This window comes from Hemicordylus capensis, chromosome 10 (assembly GCF_027244095.1).
Source record: "Hemicordylus capensis ecotype Gifberg chromosome 10, rHemCap1.1.pri, whole genome shotgun sequence".
Lineage (NCBI taxonomy): Eukaryota > Metazoa > Chordata > Lepidosauria > Squamata > Cordylidae > Hemicordylus > Hemicordylus capensis.
Genome location: NC_069666.1, coordinates 30,089,473 through 30,100,572, shown reverse-complemented (window position 1 = coordinate 30,100,572; position 11,100 = coordinate 30,089,473). Strand labels below are relative to the sequence as shown.

Sequence of the window (11,100 nt, the reverse complement as noted above, 5' to 3'; positions counted from 1 at the left end):
GATGCAAAATGTCTCTTCTTAGCAGTTCCACTGTGTGTACACTGCTGGTCCCCCCCCCCCACAACCTGGCTGGGCCCGTTAAGTGTGGAACTGGTGCGTGGCCTTTCTGTGGCACATCCAAGATGGCACCCCAGTTGGACACCGACTGCTGGCGTCTAGAACCCACCCAGGAGAGGCGGTTGCAATCTGCCTCCTCCACCTCGGACGCCTTGTCTGCCAGGAGTCTGCTTCATCAGTGTAGTGCCTTACATTCAAAATATGTAGAGAGCACTTTTCAACTTTCAACTTTTAAATATTATTATTTAATAACAACAACAATATTCTCAGAGCGGTTCACATAGCAGAGGTATGAGAAAATGGCTCTCTGCCCCAAAGGGTCTCACAGTCGAAAGAGGAACTGCAGAGGAGGCCCCAGGAGCGACTCCCTGCTAGGCTCCCCCCCAACTAAGCAGAAGAGAGCCCCCCACCCTAGAAAAGGTTCCTTTTGGCCCAGTTGGGGGGGGGGAATAGTCAGCCTCAAGGGACCACGTGATGGTGAAGGTGTTATGGAGGAGGACGCAGAAGATGCTCTTTAGTTGGGCAGTAAAGTCGTGGGTGTTGGGTGGCACCTTCTTCTTCCTTGATGGGAAGCACTTCTACCCCACTCTTCAACCAACACGCCTCTCAGAGCAGCTGACATAAAAACCGATGCCCTCAAAAGGGCCTTTTTGCTGCTGCTGCTGCTGCTGCTGCTGCTGCTGCTGCTGCCGCCACTTGGGTTTCCTTTGCCCCTCTGGCTGCTGGGGGGCCCACTCCCCCCACCCCGCTCTGGCTCACAGGGAGAGCTGGAGGGGCCTGGAAGGTGGAGAGTGAGCGAGGGCCCCTCCTCAAAGCACCCCCCCACCTTGCCAGGAGACCTGAAGGAGGCCAAGGCGGGAGGGTTAGGGGGCCGAGGCATGCAGGCAGTCCGGGGGCGGGGGGAGAGCCAGGCAAAGGGCTTCCGGGGGGGGGGAGCATGCCCGGAGGGCTTGCAATGCGGGGGGGGGGGGCGACGACGCAGCCTTGAGGTGGGCTTGGCCATTCTCTGAATTGCTCTTTGGAGAGTGAAATTGGGAAGCAAGTCTCGCCACTCCAAGGGTCATGATGGGAAGGATCCGGCACCTGCGCTGGGCTCCAAAGGGGCTCCCTCCCTGCCCAGTGGGCTGCAGCCCCTCACTCAGCCTTGTCCTCCCTTGCAGAAGGGAAGGAGACGGGCCTGGAGGAGGCTAGCCTCAGGGGGGCCACCTCAGGAGACCCCTGGTGCTGCTTCCTTTCTAAGGGGCCGCCTGAAGAGGGAGGAGGACCGGGGGTGGGGAGGGAGGGGCTTCCGAGGAGCTCCAGCCGAGCAGCCCTGCATGGCCCGCAAGGGAGAGTCCCTCTGGGGAGACCCCGGCCCCCCTGGGAGTCCTGGGCTGGCAACGGGGCCTCCGGGGCCTCCGGCATCTGCCTGGCAGGAGGGCGGACCCGCTCCTGGGACCTTGACACACTGCAGGCGTGACTGCGAGCTGACAGGGAGGCTTTACTGTGAACTCAACCTTCTCTCCCCAAACCCGACACAAATAGTGGGGTTTTTTTTATCCCAGTATAAATTGGGCTACACATTAATGCGCAGTGAAAAGCCCAAATGGTGTGTGAACCGCTCCTCAATAACTCGCAGGGACGTTGGGGTGAATCTGGCCGAGATGTGAACTCAGCCCTTCCATTTCAGAGGGGATGCGAGTTAAAGGGCTTGAGACGCCCCTGTGAAAAACGTCCTGGTGGTGTTTCTGCCTGGATTTCTTTCCTTTGATGGTCTGGGAGATCAGCCCACGCTTCGCATCCTTCCTGTTTACATGCTCTCTTTTATAAAGATTTGTGGGGTGTTATTTATTGCTGGTTTTATGGCCAGTCAGTGTATTAGAGAGTTGTATGGCTCCCAAGGCAGATCTATAATTGAATTACTGGCTGTCTGGTGCACGTTCTGGATGGTTGACACTCCACGAGCAGAGCTGCTGTGGCAGTCGGAAAGGGTGCTGGGCCACCCGCCTGCCTTCCTGCCTTCCTTGCTGGGAAGCCGTTGGGATGTGCGCAAGGACCCCAGTGAGGTCAGCTTGCAGAAGGAGAGCCCACACCCCACACCGGGGGCATTCTGTGGAGGCTGCCCCATTGCACGCAGCCGGGGCCTCTCCTTGGGTGTCAGATCCAGCTCTGAGGAGCCCTTTGCTGAGCATTCGGGCTGCAGGGTGTGAGTGGACATCTCATCCTTTGGAATAGCAAGTGCTGCAATTCAGAACCCAACCCTGCGGACCAAAGGCACAGGATGTATCCAGTGCAACTGGAGCCTGTCCGGCTGGTGTGTTTGGTGGTCAGTGTGGAGCTGGTGCGTGGCCTTTCTGTGGCACATCCAAGATGGCACCCCAGTTGGAAACTGACTGCTGGCGTCTAGAACCCACCCAGGAGAGGCGGTTGCAATCTGCCTCCTCCGCCTTGGACGCCTTGTCTGCCAGGAGTCTGCTTCATCATTTTAGTCAACACCAGCCCCAGATGCAGCTTTTCCGTGCTTGGGGGCCTCTTCCAAAAGCACCACTCAGGCTAGTTCACACAGCCATTCACTGGGGAGGACAAGCCTCCAGTCTTGGGATGCGAGGAGGCGGGGGGGGGGCGCAGGGGTCTGAGAGGCCCCCGCTGGGTGGGGGGAGGGCTCCGTTGGACCCAGCAGCAGCAGCAGCAGCAGCAGTACCTGGAGGAGTAACAGCCCCATCCCCCCGCCCCCGCCCGCCAGAGCCTGGCAGATGACCATCACTTCCCCTGGACCTGGGCAGGAGGCCAGAGCGGACGGTGAGGAGCCAGAAGGGGGCAGAGCCGGTGTCTGTCCTGTGCCAGAGGCAGCCCCTCCCCCTGCTGCCTGCCTGCGCACACGATTCTCGATTCTCGAGGGGCTCTTTCCCAGTCTCACACTCAGACGGGGTACCAGGACTATTGTGGGATGTATGGCCAGAAATGACAAGCCGGGGCAGTGAGGTGGGGGTGGGCCCTGACTGCCTTTCCTGGGGCTTTGACTTGAGGATGCCAAGGATGAACTCCTAGCGGTCAAATCTTGTCGTATCGCATTGCATGTCAGCCATCCAAAATGGAATATTCAGAGAATGTTTGACTCACATTTGAATATTCCAAGAACGTCCCTCCCCCCCCCCCATCAAGGTCTGGCAGAGGCTCTCTTCTGGGAGCTGGTTTTGCTTCTGCTGCAGTGCAGGACTGTGGCGGATTCCCCCCCCCCCGTGAAATGCGTGAGGGTCCTTCCAGAAGGGCTGCCGTGGCCAAGGGGGTCTCTGCTGATGACGAGCTGCAGCCTCATGCAGCACCCCTCAGGATGTGGTGGTTAGAGTGCTGGACTAGGACCGGGCAGACCCGAGTTCAAATCCCCATTCAGCCTCATGAGACTTGCTGGGTGACTCTGGGCCAGTCACTTCTCTCTCAGCCTAGCCTACTTCACAGGGTTCTTGTGAAAGAGAAACTCAAGTATGTAGTACACCGCTCTGGGCTCCTTGGAGGAAGAGCAGGATATAAATGTAATAATAATAATAATAATAATGATGATGATGATGATGATGATGTCCACCATGTTCCTGCTGCTAGCCTCTCTGAGAGGAGTCCAGAAGACTGTTGCCAGTTTAGTTTGGGGGTGGGGGGGTGGGGGGGCTTGGACTTCCAGCAGGGTGATGGTTACCCAGATAATGCACCCCCTTGCGAAGAACAACCCCCTTCCTGGCTTTTATGGGAGGTAGGAGGCATTCGGCATGGCTGTGGTTTGGTTTTACAAATAGGACCAATATTTATATCCCGCTTTTCAACCAAAGTTCCCCAAGGTTTCCCAAGATATAAATAGATACATAAAGAGAATGATGACTCCCTGTGCCCAAAGGGCTCCCAATCTTAAAAGGACGCATAAGACAGGAGCCAGCAACAGCCAGTGGAGGGAGGCTGTGCAGCGACTGGAGAGGGCCACTTTTCTAGACAACCAACCTGCACCTCTCGCTGGCCATCATGAGAAGAGGGCCAAGCCAAGCCCGGGCACTCTCCGACGACCAGTGCGACAGGATGGAAGCGTGCACATGTCATCCTGTAGTTCTGCGGGTCGAAGGAAAAGGAGGAGGCGGGAGCCAGCCCGGCCCTGTCCTGACTGGGGGGCGGGGGGGGGCAGCAGTCCAAGCAGGCGGGGGGCGCAATTTCCCCTTGCGCTGCTGCCGCGTAATCTTGCCGCCTGAGCCAAAGTCCGTCTCTGGCAGCTTGCAAAGGCATTTGCCGCGGAGTGATGCCCTCTCTGGGGATTACGGAGGAGGAGGAGGAGGAGGCTCTCCCTGCTGCTGCTGCTGCTTCAGTTCTGTCCAGCTAAGGATCGGATCATGGGAAAGGGAGCTGCCTGCCTGCCTGCGCACACATTTTGCTCCACGTTTTGCGAGCTGGTGATGCTGATGAGGTTGGAAAGTTGTCTTTGGGAGTTAAGGACCAAGCGGCCTCTTCGTGATGCTGACAGCGGCTGCTTTCGGGAGGGCTGCAGAGCGGGAGGGAAGGCGCATGCATGGGTCTCCCCGCAGCCGCCGGGGGAAGAACCGATTCCCTATGAACTCCTCAGCCTTCCAGGCGAAAAAGTCAACGGAGTCGATTTCGTGTTCTTTACTAGCTGGATTGTGCTGCAACTGCAACATTGAACCATCCACAAGCCACTCGAAAGACTGGGTAGCAGCACAAACATTGCATGGTGCTCCATAAATACAGCTGATGGTGGGTGGTTTGTCCTAGGGAGCTCTGACCTAGATGCGTGGAGCGGGGCGGGGGGGGCATGAGAGGAGATTCCGCGTTGCCTTGCAGGATGTCTCTGGGCGGTGCAAGGGTTTGCCCTCCTGGGCTGCAGCCCTACACTCAGAGGAACAGAGGAAGCGGCCATATGCTGAGTCAGACCCTTGGTCCATCTAGCTCAGGATTGTCTTCACAGACTGGCAGCAGCTTCTCCAAGGTTGCAGGCAGGAGTCTCTCTCAGCCCTTTCTTGAAGATGCTGCCAGGGAGGGAACCTGGAACCTAGATGCTCTTCCCAGAGCTGCCCCATTATTCCCTGAGGGGAATATATTCCAGTGCTCACACACTTCTAGTCTCCCCTTCATATGCAACCAGGGTGGCCCCCCCTTGGCTAAGGGGACAAGTCATGCTTGCTACCACAAGACCTGCTCACAGCCCAGCCACTCACCAGGCGAGACACACCTGGTCTCTGCCAGTGGTCTCTGCTGCAGGAATCCCTGTGGCAGCAGCTCCAGGACCCAGATCAAAGGGAAGTGGGCTTTCCCAGAGAAGAAGAGGTCACCAGAGTGGGGGTGGGTGGGGGTCAAAGTCACCCACAACCTGCCCGCTGACTCAGGGCTGCTCAGCTTCAGCCCTCCTGCAGATGTCGGCCTACCGTTCCCATAGTCCCTGCTTATTGGCTACTGTGGCTGGGGATTATGGGAGCTGTAGTCCAAAATCAGCTGGGGGGGGGGCTAAATTGAGCAGGCCTGGTAGAATCAGCAACCCAGGACTGCCCATGAAAGTGGGTGAAAAGCAGTGATGGCAGCAGGCCAGATGCACGCTTAGCAGGTGGGCAAGCACTGTGTGTCTGAGAGGGAGAGAGAGAGGCCACGGGGTGATTGCTGAACCAGCTGGAAGTGATTCTCCTGCCATCCCCAATTGGCGGCCAGTAGTATCCAACAATCCCTTGCAGTTGGGTTGATGGGATATGCATTTGCCTTCAGTGGGGAGACTTGCCCCAGGAGAACAGGCAGAGATGCCACAGGTGCCCCCCTCCCCTCCGCCGCATTGCTGCCTGCTGTGTGGCAGGAGGCCAGGGGGGAACCTGCCGGAAGGAGGAGCAGCCCTTGGCGGGCCAGACCCCCCCCCCCCGCTAACTGAGCCCAGAGGCACCTTTTCCAAGCGGAGAGTCCCTTGACTGAGCTGGAGAGAGCAGCTGGCCCTCTCCACCCCCAGCCCCACATCCTCCAGCCAGGGGCTGTTGCTGGCCTCTCTCTGATCTCTCTGTTTATACTGTGAACCCTTTGAGGACGGGCAGCCATTTTATTTATTTCTATTTCTCTATCTAAACTGCTCTGGGGACCTTTCTTGAAAAGTGGTATATAACGACATGTAGTAGTAGTAGTAGCAGCAGCAGCAGCCGCCGCCATAACTCTGCAGGCATCGAGAGGCACACGGAAGCGCCCCCCCCCCAGTCCGGCCCTCCCGCTCAGTGTCCGCAGACAGGTTTGGACTGGGAGGACTGGAAGAGACAGCGGCACAGACCCCTCTTGGCTTGAAGGCCGCTCTCCGGGGAGGAGGACGCCCCCCAAGGCGGAGGGAACCTGCCCTAGAGATGTGCAGACCCCTTTGCTGCCCTGGCCTGGTGGTGTCCAAGGGAAACATCTCTCCCCCCCCCAGACGGTCACGGTCAGGTTGAGATATTTTATTGTGTACTTGGCCCCTCTGGGGGCTTCTCCGAGGCCGCAGGGGGGTCTCCCGAGGCCCCCCCCCCAGCCTCCAGTGTGTGTGAAATTGCCCTTTCCAGGCGGCCTGGGGCCCATTCCAGGCCTCACCCCTGCCGTGGCGGCCATTTTGGAGGCCGTCACGCATGCCCGGTTGGCCTCTGCCTGGCCTCGGAGACGCTCCCCGGACTAGGCGGCAAGCAAAGAAGGAGGAGGAGGAGGTTCAGGGACACACAGCCGGGAGTGAACTCGGGGGGCTCGAGGGGGCGCCCCACTGAAGTGGCCCGGTCGAGTTCGGAGCTGAGCGGAACCGGGCCCGCCGGAGCGAGGGCCTCCCCCCTAGGCTCTCCCCGCCGCGCCCCTCATGGGCGGCCAGGAAGGGGCCTCTGTGCGGGGGGGGCGGGGTGCGCGGGGCCTGCCTCGGCTGCCCCTCAGCAGCGGCGGCGGCGGCGGCGGCCTGGGAGAGCGGCCAGGCGCTTCCTGGTGGCGGGAGGCGCAGGGCGGCCCCAAGGCCTCTGCCCGCCTCAAGGCCTCTGGCCCTGCCGAGGGGTGCGGCAAGGACGCCCCCCCCGCACACCCCCCCCCTCCAGGAGCCCGAGAAACGGAGGAGGCGGCGGGGGGGGGCTGCTGCTGCCCAGAGCAGACGCCAGAGTCGGCGGGGCCAGTGGGGGGGCGGCAGCAGCAGCAGCAGCCCCCTTGGGGGGGGGTCCGCCTGGCCCTCCTGCTCGGCCCGCTCGCCGTGGGGAGGGCGGCGGCGGCTGCTTCCTGGCTCCCTCCCGCCCTCTGCACGGCAGCGCCCCGGGCGAGCGGGCCGAGCAAGAGGGCCAGGCGGACCCCTCCCCGAACTAGGCCCGGCCGGAGATGGAGGGAGCCCCCAAGCAAGGAGCGGCGCGGTCTCCTTCCAGCGCGCCCGGCCTGCGGGTGGGCCGCTGCTGGGCTCGGCGGAGCAGGGCCGGCTGGGCTGGGCAGGCGGGATGGTCGTCCGGGGAGGGCGGAGCGAGACCCCCCTCCCTCCCTCCCTCCGTCGCTCCCCCGCCCGGCCATCGCCAGGGATGCCCCGCCGGGGAGCTGCCTGCCTGGACCGACCGGCGGAGGCAGAGGCGCTGCGGCCAGCAGGAGGAGCAGCAGCAGCAGCAGCAGCAGGAGGCGACGAGGAGCTGCTGCTGCTGCTGCTGCGTCTGGGCGCCGGAGAGCTCCGCGGAGGAGGAGGAGGAGCCGCCGCCGCAGACAAGCACAGCCCGGCGGTCCCCGAGGAGGAGCTGCCGCCGCCGCCGCCGCCGCCGCCCGTTTGCCTTTCGAGGCGCGTCTCTCTCCGGAGAACTGATGGAGGCGCCTCCGGAGCAGCCTCGCCGAAGCACGTAGCCCAGCCGCCGCCCGCCCGCCCGCCCGCCCTGCCTCTCTCCAGCCAGCCGACCATCTCTCCATGGGGCCGGGCGGCGGCGGCGGCGGCGCTGCCGGTGCTGCTCGGACCTCGCCGCCGCCAGCGCTGCGCTAGAGCCCGCCCCGCCGAGACTCGCGCCTCCTCCTCCCCAGCCCGAGGGGGCCGCTTTGTCTGCCGCCGCCGCCGCCGCCCTACTTCCGAGGAGACCCGCCAGCCCGCCCAGATTTACCCGGTGAGTTCGGGGCGGAGGGCGCCCGGGGTCTGCCGCGGAGAGTCGCGGGCAGCAGCAGAGCCGGGGCGCGCGGGGGGTCGGGTTGCCCCCTGCCCGGGAGGAGCAGGCAGGCAGGCAGGCAGGCAGGCCGGGCAAGCAGAGTCTCCGCCGAGAGGCTGCGCCAGGTGAGCGCCTGCCTGCCTGCCCGCCTGCAGGCTCGGCAGGGCTGGGAAGGAGGCCTGATCTCTGCCCCCCACCCCACGGCCGGGCGAGGGCGGCGGGCGGCGGCTCCTCTGAGACCGGCAGTCGCCGGCGGGGGCCTGGGTCCCGGCCGGGCTGGCGCGGGGCGTGTGGCAGAGGCGGCCCCCCAGGAAACAGCCACTCTGCAAGGGGTAGCCCCCCCCGCCGAGCGGCAAGGAGACTCGACGGGCTAAGCGGGGGGCCGCGGGGCAGCTGGCCCTCCTCCCGCCGGCCCGAGCCAGAGGGAGTGGGGGCCACGTCGGGGCTTCAGCCGGCCGGAGTCTCGGAGGGCCAGGGCGGGCTGCGAGGCCGGGGGGGGGAGGGCTCCACGCTTCGGGCGGGAGTTCGCTGGGGCTTGGCCGGTGCTCCGGCTGTTCCCGACAGAAGCCGCCCTAACTCTCCTCCAAGGCGGGCAGAGAGAGAGAGAGAGTGCCGGGGGGGGGGGTTCCCGCTCCTCCGCCCCGTCCTGCTGCTGCTGCCCCCCCCACTCCCTTCCTCTGCGCGGTGAGCAGCAGCCGGGGGCGCGGCGGGAGGGCTCCGTGTGCAGGGCCTTCCCTGCATTTGCCCTGGGTGGCAAGTGCCCCCCCGACCCGACTCGCCCTCGGAGGCTCAGCTCCCAGCGTCGAGGGCGCCTTTGCTTTCGTCCGGGGCCGCTGCTGGCGCGCCTTCTGGGCTTCTTTCCTGCTGCTGGACCCGGCGCGCGCGGGCAGGATTCGGCGTCGCCAGCGGCGGCTCGCAGCAGCCCCACCAAATGCTCCGCGCTCTTCCTCCTCCTCTTGGATTGATGTTCTCTGCCGAACGGCAGCAAGTTCCGAAGCAGTCGGTAGAGCAGAGGACGTGAGAGCCAGCGCGGTGGAGTGGTGAGAGCGCTGGACTCGGACCCGGGAGAGCCGAGTTCCAATCCCCGTGATTCAGCCATGAGACTAGCTGGGTGACTCCGGGCCAGTCGCTTCTCTCTCAGCCTAGCCTACTTCACAGGGTGGTTGTGAAAGAGAAACTCAAGTATGGAGTACACCACTCTGGGCTCCTTGGAGGAAGAGCGGGATATAAATGTAATAATAATAATGAGGAGGAGGAGGATAACAAGCATGAATTTGGAAGATGGAGAGGCCTCCGAAGCACCCTTTAGAGTGGGCTCCAAAAGAGCATCCAGGGGAGCGAGGCCGCATGGAAACGCATCGCGCTGGCAACCGATGTATTTTTTGTCCTGACTTATTTCCCCTCCCGATGGAGCCTGGGGCCCTGGCCCCACCTAGGAGCAGGGTGGAGGGGAGAGCAGGCAGGCCAAGCAAAGGGAGGTGTGCACCAGGCCCCCAGGGCCGCAGGATGTGCTGGCAAGTGTGGGACTCCCTGCTAGGCAGTACAGCCCGCGTGTCAGAGGAGGCCTGCCTCTGCGGCCCGGCCTGCCACCGGACCTCAGGGCCCCCTTGGGCTCTGGCGCTGAGCGGCGGCTGGGCCCCAGGCGAGAGCAAGGGGCCACAGAAGAGGCACTCTGGCAGATGGGGGCCTGCCTGCGCCAGGGTGGTGGCGCGTTGCGCTGCAGGCTCCTGTTTCCGGATGACGTCTCTGGCGTGCTTGGACCAAGCACCGCTCCTGGCCACGGTGGTGGCTCTCTTGCCGGGGACCTGAGAACTTGGCTGGAGGCACAAATCCAGAGCGCAACCTGCAGCAAAGTCTGACTTTCTCTCTGTAGCGCCGGCCCAGCTGAGTCCTCCTGGATCGTGCCTGTGGCAGAAGCCCAGAAAGGTTTCCGTGAAGACGACTCTCTGGGCCTTTAACTGGGTGGGGATCCAGCCTCTGGGGAGGGGGCTGGGGCAGCTCAGCTTAGCGGGGGGGGGGGCGGCTGGGCTTCCTCCCCTGCCACTTGGAGGCACCTGGCTGATGGAGCTGCTGAGTGTGTCCGAGGAGCCCTGCAGCTGGCAGCCTGCTTGACGAGGCCCGGCCCCGAGTCCTGGGGCTCAGTGGGCAGCAGAGCAGCCCGGAGAGGCTTCTAGCCAAAAGGGTTGTCTCCGAGGCCCCCCAGACCCCTGGTGCCAGGCCCAGCCGCTTTGGCCAGTGTGGTGGGGGGATGTGGCTGCGGCTGGCCAGTGCTGCTGCTGCTGCTGCTTCTCGCCCAAGAGGCCTCTGCAGAGCCAAGCCCCATACCAGGCGGGCCCTGTGGGCACCAGCCAGCTCTTGGGGGGGCTCTGCAGCTGCCTTGAGGAGGGCTGGGGGGGGGCGAAGGAGATGGGATGGAGAGGCCGGCTGCGAGGCCAAAGGACCCGGGGCGGAGGGGCTGGGCGAAGCCTCCCTCTCAGAGAGCACCCCACATTTTTGGGTGCTCGAAACACTTTTGAGCTCTTCTGTGGCACTTCTGGCTATTAGGCAGGCAAGACAGAGGACAAGCAGGAACCAACCTCGCTTGCTTTCCCTCCGTGTGGCTCTGCCATGTCACTGTCAGGCGTGGGCATTGGAGGCAGATGGCGCCCCCCCCCCCAGGGTTGATCAGGATCCAGAGGGCCGTAGCAAGGCTGGGGAGCAAAGAAGGGGCTGGGCAGGGGGCTCAGCACCCCACGGAAGGGGCAGGGACAAGAGAAGGCCTCGGCCGGGCGGCACAGCAAGAAGCTTCCTGCTCCGGATCGCCCTCCTCTTGCTGCTCTCTTTTCCACGTGGGGAGTGCCCACCAAACCCCTTTGGCTTCGGATCTCCCCTGGTGCTCAGCTCTGCATGTCAGCACCACACTTGTGGGGTGGACTAGTTCCCCTTTCCTGGTCAGAAGGGACGTGGCCCT

At 63.3% G+C, this 11,100-nt stretch overlaps 1 protein-coding gene across 2 annotated transcripts in view; it reads left to right on the top strand.

Moving 5' to 3' along the window:
- Positions 1-7,342: 7,342 nt before the first annotated feature.
- UNC13C (unc-13 homolog C) overlaps positions 7,343-11,100 on the top strand; it is a 109,719-nt gene continuing 105,961 nt past the window's right edge. For both annotated transcript variants that reach the window (XM_053272551.1, XM_053272550.1), the window contains exon 1: positions 7,343-8,111. The gene's annotated coding sequence lies outside the window, so the exon portion shown is untranslated. The remainder of the gene's footprint in view (positions 8,112-11,100) is intronic.